A 17,704-nucleotide genomic window follows, 5' to 3' on the forward strand; every position below is an offset into this window, starting at 1 on the left:
AGTGCATCTTTGCTTAGCTCTCAGACTTCCTGTTGTCTCTCTGCATTGGAGTAAATCTGTTAGGAACAGGAATCATCGACCATTATACACTGCTCCAATGAAAAATAATTTAATTACCAACCACAACTCAATTCCACAGAGTCAATATGCATTCTCTCTGCTCATTTGTTACTCATCACAACCAGCTGGTTTTTCTATGAGTCCGTATGCTTTTGTTAAGAAGTAAATGACAGCTGACAAGGTGCGATCTTTCCTCTTCCTTTCCTCTTTCTTCTCTTCTCAGCCTGAATGATATCCCAAGTAAGGCACTACTCCTTTCAGCCTGCAAAATGTCAGCAGAACATAGAGCCCGAGTAAGAAATATAGTGTCCAGTCCTAAATGAAGGAAAAAATGACATTGTGTGCAATGAATCCAACACTGTACATAGTGTTCTGGATCCTGACATGACAGTGGCAGAACTGGCAATACAGATAGGATTAATTCTCCTGTGAAAACCTGGGAGAGGTGCAGATCAGCCTTGCTGTGTGCACCTGCCATCCAAGAAAACCTCTGGTAAAATTATTGAAAAATATTGCCATGGTGTTCCTGGGCTGCTCAGCTGTAATGGTTCCCACATCACAGAAAAGTGGGACAATTAATTGTGGCCTGCACATCCAGAGATGAAGGGATTGCAAGGTTAGCAGGCACATAACAGTTCAAATAACCAGCCTAAGGAGTTATTTGTATTATCTGTATTACACTCTGTGCTCCTGAGCAGACATTGAATCCAAGGCACAAGCTGTCCCTTAAATAAATAAAAAGCACTACAGCTACAAGTTTATTTAACCCACCAGGGAATCAAAGATATGGAACTGCCTCAAGTGGTTTCTTCTTTGGGGTATAAAACTTGGAATAATATTAACTTTTCCAAATTAAAAATTAAAGCATCACTGTGTGGGATTGCTTCCTTCCTCTTACTCCCATCTCTATCAACTGTTTCTTCCAGCATGAACATTCAAAGCCTGGTCCCAGCATTGGCTGGACGATAGTTTTTCCTGTGGCAGAAGGTATTTCATATCCTTCAGCCTCTCTAATATAATCATCATTTTCTCCAAGGTTAATGAATAAAGTTCCTATTATTATATACACTTCCCTCCTAGTGGTGTTATCTGCTTCATGCACATTCCTCAGCACCACATTGTTTGAACACCCCCAGGCACAATTTTATCTTTAATAATAAAATAATAATCAAAAAGAGTGCGTGTGAGAGAGAGCATTTCTCCCCCTCTGCTGCCTGCAGGACACAGTTTGAGATTCCAGGGGTTTTATTGCTTGCTTGAAAGGGAACAGTTTGCATTAGATTTCAGGCACGTCAAAGTCTACACAGTGTGTTTTCATCTTGACTTGCTGTAGCAATAAGAAGAGGAACATCTGTAATAATGTGCTCTTCTAGAGCACCTTTTATCCTATGCTCTCCAGATGCTTGAATCCCATGTTAATTTTCTTCACATTCCTAGAAGGCACAGGCATGGTAGGGTGGAGAGGACAGAAAGACTTTTTTTACCTCCTTCCCCCAGCTTCCATCTGCTGCTGTGTAGGGATTCAGCTGGCACTGACCAGGGCTGCTCACTGAGGATGAGAGTAGTCCAGCACTGTGTGTCACAGTGGATGGACAGGGGGGCTTCAGACTCTGTTAATGGCTAGGGATGAGCCATCAGAAATGCAGCGCAAACCAAACTTCCACAGGACTTGACCTTGCCTTTGAATGGGGCCTCACAAAAGTACTAAATTTTCTTGCACATTTATTTCTTGTGTGAGCTAGGAAAGTTTTCCCAGTGTCTGCCATTTGAGAGTAGGCAAAAAGCATCACAGAGCAAATGAAAGGAAGTATCCAGACAAAAGAAGAAGATCTCACAAACAAAATATAAAGCTTTCCTTTCGGACATTTCTTGAAGTCATGATATTTCAGGAACTCCAATTTTCTTTCTGAATGAATTGCAATGAAGAGAAGTGTAAAGAAATATATTGAAAATATTTTGTATTTTTTGTTCTTTTGAGTTCTCTGACATATAATTTTCATTCCCATTTTCCTTCTTATTTCACTGATGCATATATGCATATATACATATGTATGTGTACGCATATATATGCAAGTGTATACATGGATCGTTATGCCCCCAGTATTGCTGTACATATTTCATATTTTCTCAACACTTTCTTCTCAGAACCACTCATTTATGATGCTTTCTGGTTACCAAAAGAGAGAGAAAAAAGAGTTGTGGCTCACGAAACACTAACATTGACTCATAGGAGAGGAACCCTAGCAGGATATGAGCTCCAGTTTGCAGCTGTTTCAAAAGTAAGACCCTGATGGTCATGATGAAAGTCCAGCCCCTCATGAATATCCTACCTCAGCAGATTTCTTTATTCCAAGTGGTGCCAACAAATAGGCACATTTCATTGAATGGCTTTGTACCTTTTTTATTTTAACAGCCGTATTCAGAGGTATAAATGTGAACACAGAAGCATTGCTGGGTCTCATACAGGCACACAGCAAAAAATCTTGCACAAACACAGGAAGGTCTTTGCATCACTAGTTTATTAACACAATAGATAGGACTTGTAATGAACAGGCAAGAGAGATGAAGTTCTTCCCAAAGTCCCATGCTAAGTCACTGTCAGAGCTGAGATTGACTCTCAGATGTCTATTGCAAGTTTTGGCCACTGGATCATCCCTTCAGACACACCTATGCACACCTCTATCTTATTTGGTATCACAAAGAACCGGTTATTTAATAGCACAGGGCAAGACTTGATGTAATAATTGTCCTGCTGTTTGGCAGAAGAACAAACATTTATTTATGTAAGGGAGAGGAATACCACATCCAATCACATTTGTTCAAACTTTTCCCCCTGTTTCAGCAACACTTTATATTTTGTACTTCATTTCAATCAAGAAATCACGGAACACTTTTCCAAATTGTTTCATTTGATCAAGCCTGCTTTCTGTTATTTGTTAATCTGCCATTAGAAGGCATTTGTCTATTCTGTCAACTCCCTCTGGCTTGCATGGAAGAGTTTATTACTCAAAACTTGCCAGGGCCTCGTTAGCCTGACAAGCTGAATTCTGTTTGCCCTTTAATGTCTCTAATAAGTGCTGTCAAGGGCAGGGAGAGTTAAAATATAGAGCCTGGTAATTTAGTGGAAAGACTTGAAGAATCTCTGCCTATCAGAGCTCATGTGGAAAGTATCTCAGTATGCCTTGATCTGGTGCAGGGTTCATCAGGAGAGGCCTGAAAAAGTAGATGAGATATACGCTTAGAAACATGGTAAATCAAAGGATCATGAGGTAAATTCTGAGGAGTTTGTCACAAATGGTTAATCAGCTGCCACAGTTTAATGCCTGATGTTGGATAGGTAGTCAGATTGGTGACAGAAATGTGATATTGGGTATGACAGGGTACACCTGCATATATTTATGTGAATGGAAGTACCCGCACAGGCTGCAATAAAAATTCTCTTTGCATACATGTTTAACCCTGCCCACTCCCTGCTGCCAGTCAGCGTGATCACTCGACTGATGGTGTCATTAAAAGGCTGTCCTGGTTAATCTCCACTTTATGTTTGCACACTTAGTCAAACAGTGTTGTGGTAGATCTGTCAACTCTCTGAAAGCTGGCAGGCTCCTTGAGAGCAGCACCTGTACGTATGTAAACAAACAAAACAAAAAAAAAGATCAGGAACATGAATTTTCTCCATCTGGCACCAAGCTGGAGCTTTACCTCTATTAATCATGCTCATAGCCTCAAAGGTGTTTTGTAGCTTGTTCATTGCCTGACCCAAAGGAGTAATGGTTCGGTGCTTGGCACTGAAAAGCCAGGGCTCCTGCATTTTATTCCTAGCTCTGCAATCAATTCACAGCACAGGCTTGAGTGAATCTCTTAGGATTAGGTCCAAAGGGCTAAAAACTATAAAATGAAATCAGAGAGACTGTTCTTTCCAGGATTTGGTGAGTAGAGTACAACCCAGAGCCTGAGGATTGTTACCTGGTCCCTCTGTACAGCACCAAGAGGGGGGAGATCTTGAATGAGAGCAAAACACCAGCGAAAAAGGCAGATGTTATACCTTGTCTTTCCTCAATAGATGCAACATTTGGTCTCTATTAAAAGTCTCTGGTTTATCTTCACCAAATTGAGAGCTCTTATTTTTTTATTATTTTTTTTTTAATAGAGATCAGTTTTTGTGGTACAGCTTTATATGCATTTCACTGCTGAGCACACTGTGTGGAAGATCTGATACCAGTCTCACTGTTGACTAGATTTATTCAAAGACACCTCCAAGAACAAACTACCCATGTAGGGGTAGGGACAAAAGACATTTCTTCCATCATTTCTCCCATTGAGACAGGAAAAAAAATAAATTAAATATAAACATGTATATATAGGTTGTAGAATATTGTTGGAGATATTGAAAACTCAACTAGACAATGTCCTGAGCAACCTGAGCTAACTAAAGTTGGCCCTGCTTTGAGCAAGGGATTGAACTAGATGACATCTTAAGTTCTCTTCCAAACTAAATTATGATGTGACTCTATGATTCTAAAATTATATGAACGTACTCTATAGCAAAGAATATGTGAGTTTCTTTGCAGCCTCATTCTTAGAGCTCTAACTGTGAGAGACTTTCCTGTCCTCGCTCCAAGCACTCTTCCTATATTTTATCCAATGCCTATAGCATATGTCCATAACTTACTATTTTTCCTTCCCAGGTGAGAGCACCTATTGCTAGGCAGCAGATGCTCACATCTGAGGAACGGGATGCTGCAAATAAACCCATGGGAAGTCTGATGCCAGACATTCAGGGAAGGTGTATGAATGGTGAAAGCAAAGAATGAAGCAGACTTGAATGTGAGAGATTTGGATTTATGCAGATAAATTTTACCTACTCCACATTGTGTATGTTCATAGTTTTCTTAGAGATGGCCCCAAACCCAGGACTTAAAAATCTTTACTTATGTTACTAGATAAATGACCTGATTTTCAGCTGGACTTAACAGAGACATCTCCTTTATTTCAACCCTAACAGGATCATGACTGAAATGAAATCATATACAGATGAGTGTCCCAATTGCTACTGTTATGAATCCTGCTGTTTAGGTTCATGTTTAACAGGAGGCATATGCAAGGCTCATTTGCTATCAAAACAGTGAAGAAGCTCCTCATCTGTCACTGTCACAGGCACCTGCAGCACTCCACAGTGCGGAGAGCAACTAAGCAGTGTGAAAACCACAGTGGCAAACATGAGGATTGATATATTGATTGCACAATGTGTTTTCCTTGTCAAACTGGAAAACACTTCTCAGAGAATCCAATTTCTCCACGCCACACAGACACGCAATGAGAGTCACAAGATGCCATGGAGCACTTGAGGTGCGTAGCAGTGAATAATCTCTGTTGTAGAATAAATATGTCCCCTGTGCTCTATATACCAGTGCTGGGCAGCATGGCAACTCTTGCCTGTCAGAGAGCTCATGCAGAAGCCCTTTCAGCCAATACTTACCTCAGATACTTTCCATGAGTTTAGCTGTCATCCCAGCTGTTCAAGTGGGCACACCAAGGGCTCACCTCCCAGACACTGTGCACTGTAAACCAAACAGTGCCAGGAAACATGCACAGACACTTGAGTGCAGTCATCCACACACCATAGGAACAGCTCCTAGCACAGTGTTGGCCCAGACAAGCCCTGGGCCATTTTCAATAGGTAGTCTGCACATTTTTCCAGTAAACCAGTCAGTTCCTGGGGAATAAGAGAGTGCCAGACACGCACTTTTCCACACCAGTCTGCCTCAGCTCCAGAGAAGTGTCCTGACAACATTTAATTTCCAACAGTAAATGAAACCACAGATTTTACTGGCTTGCTGGGCATAGGAGTCCTAGCTGTTTTCATTCTGGAGGGGAGGTCAGTGGACAGTTTACAAGTGATACCTGCAGAACAATACCCCAAATATGTATCAACAATACCCCCAGATATGTATCAACAATACCCCCAAATATGTATCACAGCCCTTTGCGTTCAATTGGGGAGTTCAACAAAGTTGTAGAAAGGTTTCCATTAGCTTCACTCAACATCAGGTGAACTGTTTTGTGCTTAACCGGCTGCCCTCAGAGCCAATTCATCCACTTTCCCTCATGCTGGTGTGGGACAGAGGAATTGCAGTACTGGCTCTGGGCCCTGGCCATTTACTCTTGTTGATTGTTACTGACGTGAGCCAGAATGACATACTTAGAAGGAGGATAGAGGAAATGGCAGGCTATTTAGGTGGAGTAATTTCCATCTTGGATGTCTCACTGTAAACTCAAGGGCAACTTCAAATCCTGAAAAACAAGGATTTTCATCCCTATGAATCTCAGAAAGTTGGGCAAGGTAACCAAGGGGATCACACCTCTGTCCCCAGAAATTAGCATTATGGAACTATTACAATGATCAAGAATACCTGTTATAATTCTTACACTACTTTGATCTTCCTTTTCTTTCAAAGCTGAATAGATCTCTAAGGGATGACATTTCTAAAGTATTAAACCAATAAATATTTAAAACACTTTCACACTTCAATATGTATTGCGTGAAAACATTGCCAGGTTCATAACACCAGAGAGTTTTTGAATTTTCTGTTTTACTTTCTCATTAATCCTCAAAGTTTTTGAAATTTCTGATTTATTTTCTCCTTAATCCTCAAAGTCTACCAGGCCCATCTAAAAAACAAGAGAACATACAGCCCAGTTCAAAAGACCCTGCAGTATACATTAGTATACATTCCAAACAAATACTGCCTTTGATATTTCAACCTCAAAATTCCCAGCAATAAACTGGAATAGTGCTGCCTTCCTCACCAGAGGGCCACTTCTCAGAGCTGCCCATCGCCTACAGCAGACTCTGGAAAGCTGCGTTTTCCACTCATAGGCTGGACAAATCACTTTACTTCTCCAGTTCCTTTCCTGCCCTTTTCTGTTTAGTGACAGAAAAGGCCAGCAAGCACCTCTTTTGATGTACCTATCATAGTCCCAACACAGAAAGGGTATGTAGAAATTGCTGAAGTATGATAAATACATTATTACTACTGTTATGGACTCTAGTGAGAAAAATATGCTTACTTGCTGTTGCCTTGTCATTTAGTTTTAAAGATGTAATCTCCACTTGGTAGAGTAACTTTGAGACCAGATGACATTCAATGCTCTGTGCAAACTAGATTTTGTTTTATCTGTATTTTATTTTTATTTAATTGCTATGGTCAGTCAAGTGCCAGAAGTTCAATGGTTCATCTCATTTCCTGAGGGATGTTTCAGTAGACTAAAGTGTCAATATTTCCAGGCAACTCTGCAAATGTAGTACAGACAAAAACCTACAAAAACAGTTGAGAAATAAACACTTAAAAAAAAAAAAAATCTTTCTGGAGCTGAAAAAAAATTACTTGAAATTGCATCTTTTTTAAAGCAAATAGGAAGTCTCTGGTATAAATTACTTTGATGTATTAGATGTGATGCTGAATACAATTTTCCTCTCTCTTTCTTAGATAGTTAAGCTCAAGCAAACAGACTGTGATTTATCTTCCGCCCTCTTAATTTTGACATTGTGTCCATGTTCCTCCTTAGGTATCTAGGAGAAAATTTTGTCTGGATTTAGGATGTATCAGCATTATGAATCTGGATTTCAAATAGCTAAATCATTTGCAAGCAGTTTTGAAAACAAAAACAAAAACACCACAATGTTTACAAGCTATTGATTGTGGCAGTGGAAAAGCTTTTGTTACTGATGGAAGGGAAACTGGACTTGCACTGGTACTGGGAATGTGACCTCCCTCAGCAGTCATCAGGGGAGCAAATAGCATCCCAAGTGTTCTCAGAAACCTTTGCAGCAGTTAAAAATATTTATGAATATGAGAGGAAAGGACATCTGTGTCCTTCGATCAAAAAGAAGGTTGTTTGCCTCACTGCGATGGTGTCCAGAGTCCTGAGCATTACAGGAAACAGTACACTTGCAGGAAGAGAAGCCCTGTGCAGTATGCCATAAAAAAAAAAAAAAAAAGTACAGTGCCTGCACTAAACCCTCAGAAACAGGGTTGTGTCCCTTGATGGAAAAAAGAAATTATCCACAGCACACTTGAGAACTTACTTGATAACTTTGTACCTTCATGAATTACAACGGTTTTTCCATTTTGTTGTTGTAGTTGTTGTTCTCTTCCAGTTTGTTTTAAATTGTAACACACTAAGGAAAATATATTGCAACTTCAACTGTTACCTGTGTGACTCTAGCAGCAGCTTACCTGTAGTAAAGGTGAAGTTCTTTCCATGATCCACAAGCTCAGGAATCCACTGTGGAAATGCACCACAAGAAGGCAAAGTAAAGTTAACCATACAGCTAGTCAAACAAAGCAATGTCAAAGTACAGAGGACGGAATAGTCTTTGAGAAGCAAGAATACACTATTCACGCTACGTGGTGTATTTCATATCTGGAGAACATCATAGACCTAATTCTGGTCTTATTTTCTTCAAAGTCAGAATATCTATACTGAAGTCAAGGTTACGGTCATATAAGCCCTGGCATATAAGATTATAAGCACTCCCACCCGGTGAAGTGATGGGCAAATGGATCCAGGCCACTTTACCATGTTAAAAAGAGCTACTTTCATCTAAATTGTTCTTTAACCTCCAATGTTATACATCCAAAAATAACCAAACTGAAGTCAAAGTGATTCCCTGGCACTTGATAGTATTAGCTGGCTGAAGGGCATTAGACACTTTTTACATCTTTATTGGTTTGAATTTCCCCATATATATTAATAGATATACATTTATAGATAATGGTACTGCATTTAAAACACAATCCAGTGCTTTAACTCAGGGCATAGGACATGCCTGTGATCTGTTCAGAATTTCTGGCTACAAAGGCCAGAGAGACTTCACCTCCTTTTGTAAATTATGGAGGGGACAACTTTGTGAGAAGCATCAAACAGATGAATTTGAACTTCACATGCAAAAGTTATGAGTTCCATAGGACTAAATTTAAAATTTTTAAAAACTTTATGTGGGCTTTCAAATGTGAAATCCTTTAAGCCTCTTTCAGTCTTCGGTCCCACAGGAAGATTTCAAAGATTTCCCTCATACTCAGAAATCGGCAGCTTCTCCCTTTTTCCTCAAAATTATTACCCTTGGCCTTCTCTTTTCAGTCAGTCTTCCTCTAGGGTGGGCTTTTTGCTACTTTTAATTTAAAGATCTTACGAAGGTCACTTTCTCAGCCAACTTTATAAGATATCACCTGTCAGAATGGGGTGCTGAGGCTTAATTTCCCTTCTCCAAAACACCTACTCAGAGACCTACCCCTTCATCCAAGCAGTTCAGTAAGAGATGGACTCAAATCATTGCTTAGCATTACTGAGGATACATTTAAATCCAGAATCTTAATTTCATCCCCAAGCCAACATGCTTAAGAGATCTGTTTTTTTCCCTTTTATACACAGAATTTGGGTGCTTGGCTTCAGGTGAAGGTCTTCAATTCAAGACCCCAACTGGGGGATCAGAAGTCCCACAAAAGACCAAATGCAGTCTTAACTTTATCAGTCTGCTCATCCAAACTGTAATTGTGTTTGTCTCACTGAAGCAGTTGCCATTTCCCATGGGGTCTGAGCATCCTTCTCCTACACAATCCTGAAATAGTGGTCTTTGCAGTCTGAATCTGAGTGGAAGGCTGCCTAGAGTTGTGTGTGGCTTTCCTGGATATCTAGATAACTGTTTTCTCACAGAGTCTGCCCCATAAACCTGTGGGGAAGTATCTGCTATGGAGAGGCAGGAGAAGTAGCTGGTAGCACCCTTGAGCAGTCAGTCAGGACTTGTAAAATGAAGGGGAGTTGAATAAATGTTGTGATCACCTGGCAGCCTTGTGAAACAGCCAAAATCTTTAACCTTGTTGAAGGTGAATCATATGGGAACAAGATCACTGAAATTAAGGTCTCTGCAAGGACTAGACTGGGAAAGTACATAGAAAGGCCTCAACATTTTTTACTTATATTTGGTCACATAAAGCTTCAGACTAAATGGGAACAGGCTGCCCTCAGCACATCACAGGATAAGGTTTTTAAGATATTTTTACCAAACTATAGAAATCACCCATTACTGTTATTTCATTGGAAGAAATGGGTACTGAGACCATGAAGACATCCTCACTCCAACTTGATCTGTTTCTAACCATGCTTCATCTACCTTTGCTTCACATTCTGCACCCATCTACCATGTGCAACAAAATCAATTATAAAAGGCATGGGGTCTGACACCCCCTCTTATTTCAATCTGTTTCATTCAGCAGAGATATTTCTGAGTTGCAATCCAAAAGGGCTCTTTTGGATACATAGCGATGCTGAGTTAATCCAGGTATTCTCTGAACTACTCTTCTGAACTTCTCTCATCTGCTGCCTATATTTTCTTCAGAACTGTGTGTGAAAGTCCATAGAACTGTTTAACAATCTATCTTTACAGTTTTGCAATCCCGTTGATTTTGCAAATATAAAACTCTGTGAAATTTCTATTTCAATCTTTCATGTAGTTTCTGGTGACAGGATACGGTAAGGCAGGATTCATCCTTGTGTGCATTCAGATGCTTAAACACTTCCTTCCATGTCCTCTGGTTATGATTTATTTCCTCTGATGAATGACTGCTTCATCAAAGTAAGTGCATCCAGCTCATGACAAAATTGATAGCTCAAAGCTTTTGCCTACATGAGCTGGTATTTTATTGAAATGTTTGCAAGAGCTGCAATACACAAAAGAGACCCAAAGACAAAAGAATAACAATAACAATGTAATGAGGGTAGCTCTTCTGAGAGCTCCATCGAGATCCAGACTTAACAATATCCTAAATGAAAAAAAAAAACAAAAAAAAAACCACAATGCACCCACAGCATACATAAGGTTCATTGGCAGTGTTGTTTTCTCCATCCAAAATGTTTGTATAAACATAGCCCAGAGGAAGGCAAATCATAAAAGAATACATCTCCTTTAAGGAGGCTTCAGAGAAAGATGAGTCTCAGGATACTCCATAAAGTGTCAGTTAAACAAGCAGCCTTTGGAGCCTGGCCCAGTCCACCTCCCACACACCCAAAAGCTGACATACGGTCCTGCTGTCTTCTCTCTCTGTAGCTGCCCTGGCTGCTGTGACTGTGGGCTTGTCTCTGTAGAGAGACAGCTCTTTCCCTCATCAGGGTTTGTTTTCCCTTCTTAGTGCTGGGCTTTTCTTGCCCAAATGAGCAACCCATTGCCTCATCAGATACTGGGTCTGGAGGTACAGTTTGTCTCCTCTGCCTTTTAGACAATGCTGTTATCCAATATTGTGAGTGCATCAGATATTTCAGAACATCCCTCCCAATGGGATTTTCTGTCAAACTCCCATGTAACAGGCTGCTGATGTATGTCTTGAAGGATTTGTATTCCTAGAGCATGCAGTATCCTACAGACAGCAATGACCTTGATCATAACAGAGCTGTTGTCTTAACAAAAGACAAAGATGAGTCTATGCCATTTCCAACACATTTCATATCAAACTCCAAGCTGTCCCATCTCAATTTTAGAAATAAACATGTCTGATCTGACCAAAGGAATGGCTCAGCCCATTGGTGGCCTTTTCCTGCTAAGAAATAATTCAAATCTGGGCTACAAATAAAGATAAGAGAGCTGTGATATTCTTCTGGAAGGAGATATGTTCTACCTGCAAGTTATAGCATAGAACAGCAACCTGAAGAACATGACCATCTTTACCATATAACCTAAACCCAACAAAAAAGGTTATTAAGAGTAAATGACATACATGGAAAACAATACATGACACTATGGATATTTATGGATAAGATCAGGAATATCTTTGCTCTCCCAAGAGGCTCACCTAGTAAAGCACACAACAATTTGTGTGTGAGATTTGGCAAGTGATTAGACTGTCTTTAAAGCAGGGATGATGGTTCCCTCTGTCATTGTCTCCTAACAAAATCAAGTGTTGTCACACAACTACCCAACACTCAGATTAATTTCAGTCCCTATTCATGGAATGACCTTCTTGATTAGTCTATAGATTTTTTTATTTATTTTTTCCCTCTCCCCACCCTAGAAGACCTGTAATGGATTTCTATCCACAAGCAGCTATGCACAACAAATATGACTGACTGTTTATTCACAGTTTAGAGGACTAGCCTGGTTTTGAGGGAGGCCATGTGCTAATCTTTAGCCCTGTTACACTACACTGAATAGTCATTACTGCTTTTCATCTACCAGCTTCTGCTGTTTCTTGTTTTGCCATTAGACAGCTGCGACGAACTTTGGAGCAAAAGATCATTCTTATTGGGAACACAGGGGGTTAAGTTTCCTCTTCCTCAAGATGACTTTGGCATACATATGCCGATTCTGTTTTCAATTGTGCCATTTCTCTCCCAGTGAATGCACAGTCACAGCTGTGAACGAGTTGCAGGCTTAAATTTTTAATGCTGGAGGCTATTCCTAGCTACCTCTTCGACAATACCACCTCTACTGCATCCTATAATGTACCCATGGAGACATCCTGGGTTCCATTTAATTGGAACACCATTTACATTTGTCTTTCCTGTTTGTTTGTATCATTGAGGTCTTAAATGGAGTCTGGCTGAGGAATGGTAACAAGTTTGTCTTTCTTTGCTTACTCATTTTGGAAAAAAAATATTCAAACTACATTCTCTTCAAACTGTTGCTACAGAAAGAGGAAGAAGAGTTCTTAACTCAGAGTAAAATACATCCAGTTAATATGGAGGAAAGTTAGGAAAATGGTGCTGTTTATTAATAGCTGGAATAAAATGATCACTGTTATTTATTTAATGGGATAAACTAATCTCAGGGTATTGTTTTCCAGAGTATCATAGAAATACAAAAACAAACATACAAAACAAAACAAAACAAAAAACAGCCTCTGCACTGAGGAGAGCCTCTGCTAAATAGAGAGGACTCAAAAAATAGAGGCAGAGAAGTCATCCTCACTTTATAGGACAGGCATAGAAAAGGTAAGGTCAGTAAGTCTTGGAAAATTTGGCAGCTGATGTTGTCTTGTCAGTTTAAGTCCTATACTTTAAACTAAACAGCACCTCTTTTTCATTTGTAAAATTGACACAAATCAGTACCTTGCACAATTTGGAAACAGGCTGAAATCTGTGGGAGATTTAGGTAAAGGACACATCTATAGGAAAAAGAAGCAATATAGTCCATTATGTGTTTCTACAGGACAAAAATATTTTTCATTTTATTTTATTTTTTGCTTATTTATTTATTGATATGTGCCTTGGTTGCCAGTTAGTTAATCATCTTTCATCTTCTGCAGGGAGTGTGCTACCTTCCTGTTGGAATGGGCACCAGAGAAATTAAGTGTTGAACGGGACAAGTAAAATGAAGTGTCTTCTGTGGTGTTGTGCAAAGAAGGATCACTCATAAGGACATTTTGTTGGAGATGAATTTACCTCCTACTTTAGTCTTAGCAATTGTCATCCTCTATATCTCATGATAAATAAAATTAAAATCGTAATTTGCTAGCAGTATTAAAAACAGTATTAATATTGCCCACACTTTCAATGAGATAAAATTTATCTGGATAATCTTCTGGCCATTCTCCCTCAAATGGGGAACATGTTAATGGGATTACCTCAGAGTACTGTCACTGAAAAAAAAAAATAAAAAGGGTGGCAGTGGGGGAAATACAGTCTTCCCTTATAAAATCCTTCAGTTTTGTTTTCAATACACTCCAGATATTAACATTAAGACAAGTACAACCTGAAGGACAGCAGAAAAGAAAACCTAGTTTCTAGCCCTTACAATTTTAGGAATAGTAGAGCTATAAGATATAAATCTAAATGCTTTAAGGAATAAATCAGGCCAGAATATAACCACTGGTGATATGCTTCTCATGGCCAGTGTTATCTCCTAGCAGGCACAAAGTGGTTAAGTACCTGCAAAAATAGTGGATCCTGAGCTTTCTCATGCTGTCCAATGCCAGAACTTACCAAGTTGTTCTTGCTGTTAATTAGGGATGAAGCTTCCTGCTCCAGGATTTACTATAACACAAAGGTAGGTAGTGGGAAATTTCTGTTTGAAAACTTCGGCTAACCTAGGCACAGCTGAGGGTAGGCCCATATTAGTATGTACAATGCTGTCTCAGTAAAAAGGTGACTGTGAACCAGGATGGATGTAGTGACAAGTGCCCTGTAGACATCTGACAGTTCTGGGGTGAGCATATGCTCTGGGTATTTTGCAGATCAGCTCTGCCTGTCTCTCTTGGCTAACTGATGCTGACTCAAGTCCAGTCCTGGCCACTCCATCCTGGGGCTCTTTATAAACCAGCTAGACTTTGCTGAGGGTGAAACCCTAGCTAGCAGGTAAACCAGAATCTCTGAAAAGTGTCCAAATGCTACCATCCATTATTCCTGCAAGGAATGGAAAACATGTTTTGGGTCCTGTCCTGTTCTACGCACATGTTATCCTCTTATATACTTCTCTCACCATCTGAATTATTCCCAGGGTGTCCCATGTATCCAAATTTTCTAAAGCCTGTGTGGACTGAGTAAGGCGGATTCAGGTAAACGGAAGCACTGACCTTGGAGACTGCAGAGCTGTTTCTCACTCCTTGCTCTCCCAGCTGCTGTTGCACAGCATTTTTTATTTTTTTTTTTTTTCCCCTTTCTTAAATCTGGTCTCACAGAGACACAAACAACATCACTTATTGGCTCAGCTCTGGCCAGCAGCAGGTCCCTGTTGGAGCCACCTGAAACTGGCCCTTACCTGACATGGGGCAGCTGCTGGGCTCTTCTCACAGAGGCCACCCCCGCAGTCCCCCACTACCACAAGCTGGAAATGTAAACCCACTACTGGAGGGACCCAGTGTCCTGTCTCATGGCTGGCTATACAGAAAATGAAGACAAAACATCCTAGGGGTACACAGAATAAGGACAACTAGACACTTCATACATGTTGTAGGTAGCAAATACAAATACTGGAACAGGAAACCAGTGAAGTTGTGGGTTCTCCTTCCTTGGAGTTCCTCAAAATTCAGGTGGTTAAGGCCCTGAGAAACCTCCTGTAAATCTGAAGATGCCTTGGCTTTGAGCTGGGGCAGGTAGATGACCTACAGAAATCTTTTCCTGCTTTTTATTTTGCAATTACATATTCAACATGAGGGTAGGACCAACACTTTATCATTTCCCCACAGCTCCTCTTCCAACTTTCTCTAGCACTATTAGTCATTTGTTATTTAGTGAGGTGCTCTGTCATGTCTATAGTTAGCCTGAGAAGACTGTTAATGCACAGTCATGTATAGTCACAGACATATATAAGTCACAGTTTCATATATTTGTATTTTATGCAGTACAACTCATATTCAGATCATTTTGAACCTGTTTCTCGTTTCAGCCTCTTAAATGGTTGTGGCTGGACTTGATGTCAGAGAGACAAACATACAAAGTAATTTTAAGTTGAATTTAAAGAGAATATTGTTGTCCAGGCATCTGTGGATTTGGGCATTACACCACAGACCAACAAATCTTATTTTGCTGAAACACTCATCTTAATTCAGCTATTTCAACTTACTAGGAAGGTACAAATCAAAATTAAGAGGGAAACTGTGGATCTTAGATCAGGTTCAGCCTAGTTGGATTTCACCTGAAGATTTCTGCTGCCATGTCACTGAAACATGATAAATAAATAAATGCAAAAGCATTTTCTTAGTTTACACCAATTGTAGATAGATATAATAGCTAGAGCTGTAGAAACAACTTCAATATGAGAAGTCATTCCTCTGCCCTTTCCAAAGCAAAATGTGGGTATCAGGATCTTATTAAGTTACAAGCTGTTGCTTTGCTGCTGAGCTGCTTTCATCTGCAGGTTTTCTCCTGGTCTGCCTAATGTTGAGCTGAATCAGACAAATGCACTTGAATGCCATTTATAAATTGTATTGCATTTATAAATATGTACTACTGTAATTGTGTTTCTGTTTGTTTTTGTCTCTGAACTCAAGAATCTTATCCCATCTCGATCTGAGAAGACATGGGTTAGAATCCTAGCTATACTGTCCCCTCTTTATGATCTCAGATCATGACAATACAGTTTCCTTATCTGAGGCATTTTGTCTACTGACGATTTGGAAAATAAACACAGCCATAGTTTGCAAATGCAAATGATTGCTGTGCCTCTTCATTGAGATAAACGGCAACAGCCAGAATTTGATTTTTTTTTTTTTTTCCATTCTTATCAGTATTCAGGAAAGTACTTTAATGTTGATTTCATTCATGCTGCAAAACTGTTTACAGAATAATAATGCCTTAATCATGTGGTAAAATGGGGTCACGAATGCAGTGGTGATTAGGGCCTGAAACAGAAATCTCAAAAAATGATACACACAGCTAATTCACTCTGCAATTTTCCTTCAGTAAATGAGTAGTCCCACTGCTAGGAATCAGTGAAGCCTTACATGGGATGAGGTAGGATTTTGGCTGATTAACTACACCACAGCTCAGCTTATGGCCAACACCACAGCTACTTTCAGACTTCCAATTTAAGCATTTAAGCACAGTTCAGCACTAAAGAGTTCACATAGAAGTCACCACATTGAAATTAACAGCTGATGATATGATGAAGTATTTCTGTATACTGAAAGCTCAGTTATTGCTACTGATGTTGTATATGTGATCAAATGTGGTGAAATAACTTTTTTTTTTTTTTTTTCTTTTCAGACACTGGAGTTTTTTGCTGCAATAATATAGAGGAAAAAGACAGAGTTTAACATGTTTGAATTATTGTACCATGCAAAATGTAAGAATCTGGAACATGGATGAATACATGCGTGCTTACTTCTGTTGTCCTCACCGGATACTTTGACTATTTATGAACCCTGTAGCTGAGGTCACCTTCATAAAAAGAACCAATGAGAATGGACTTAACCTAATAAAGCTCTTTGACCGATGAACAACAAAAAAGTTATATGTTCTAACAATGAGTTAAAAAATTTCCAAGAAGCACTTCACGTTTCTTTATTATTTCACGCAATTTACTTTATGAAAGAAAACACGAACAGAAAGGGTGCATAGAATTCTCTGCAAGGTCAAGATTGGTTGCAAACTATTTAGTGGTAAAAAGCAGCCTGCTGAAGACATTCAACTTTACTGAGATTCATAATACATTTTGATTTCCACTGAAATGCTCAGCCCAGCTATCCTACTCCCAGCAATTTTTATAGCTATTTATATATTACCCATATTGCTTTATTATTTTACCTTTAAGAAGTGCAGTTTAATGCTTGAGTGCTTTTCAATTTTGCCATTCAGACTTCAGATTAACTTTATAATGACTAGCTTAATTTTTACAGGTTGTAACATGTATTTTGTCTGAAAGATACCCCTGGTGATATGAGGCTTTAGATGACTTTGGTTTTGCAATAAAAGTTAGATGCAGTCTGGTGCCTTCTTACAGTCATATTGTGGCTGATTATATGACTTCATATTCTTTCTGGCCATTGTAGGATGCAATTTACAGCATATTTCTTTCATGGGGTTTGAAAAGGCAGAGATCCCTGAACTGCAGGGCTAGGAACAATTTTGCCCTTCATTTTTTGAGCCACAAACAGATTAAAAGTGGGTGGGGAGTCTGCATTGAGCCCTTAAAATTGTTTAGTACAATGGGAAA

General features: G+C 39.5%; 1 long non-coding RNA gene across 3 annotated transcripts in view; it reads left to right on the plus strand.

Moving 5' to 3' along the window:
• The window catches only part of LOC140001688 (uncharacterized), a 37,314-nt gene extending 19,950 nt beyond the window's left edge, over positions 1-17,364 (plus strand). For all 3 annotated transcript variants that reach the window (XR_011807167.1, XR_011807169.1, XR_011807168.1), the window contains one exon: positions 16,756-17,364. This is a non-coding gene — a long non-coding RNA (uncharacterized lncRNA). The remainder of the gene's footprint in view (positions 1-16,755) is intronic.
• The last annotated feature ends 340 nt before the right edge of the window (positions 17,365-17,704 follow it).

The sequence above is a fragment of the Anas platyrhynchos genome, chromosome 2, assembly GCF_047663525.1.
Source record: "Anas platyrhynchos isolate ZD024472 breed Pekin duck chromosome 2, IASCAAS_PekinDuck_T2T, whole genome shotgun sequence".
NCBI lineage: Eukaryota > Metazoa > Chordata > Aves > Anseriformes > Anatidae > Anas > Anas platyrhynchos.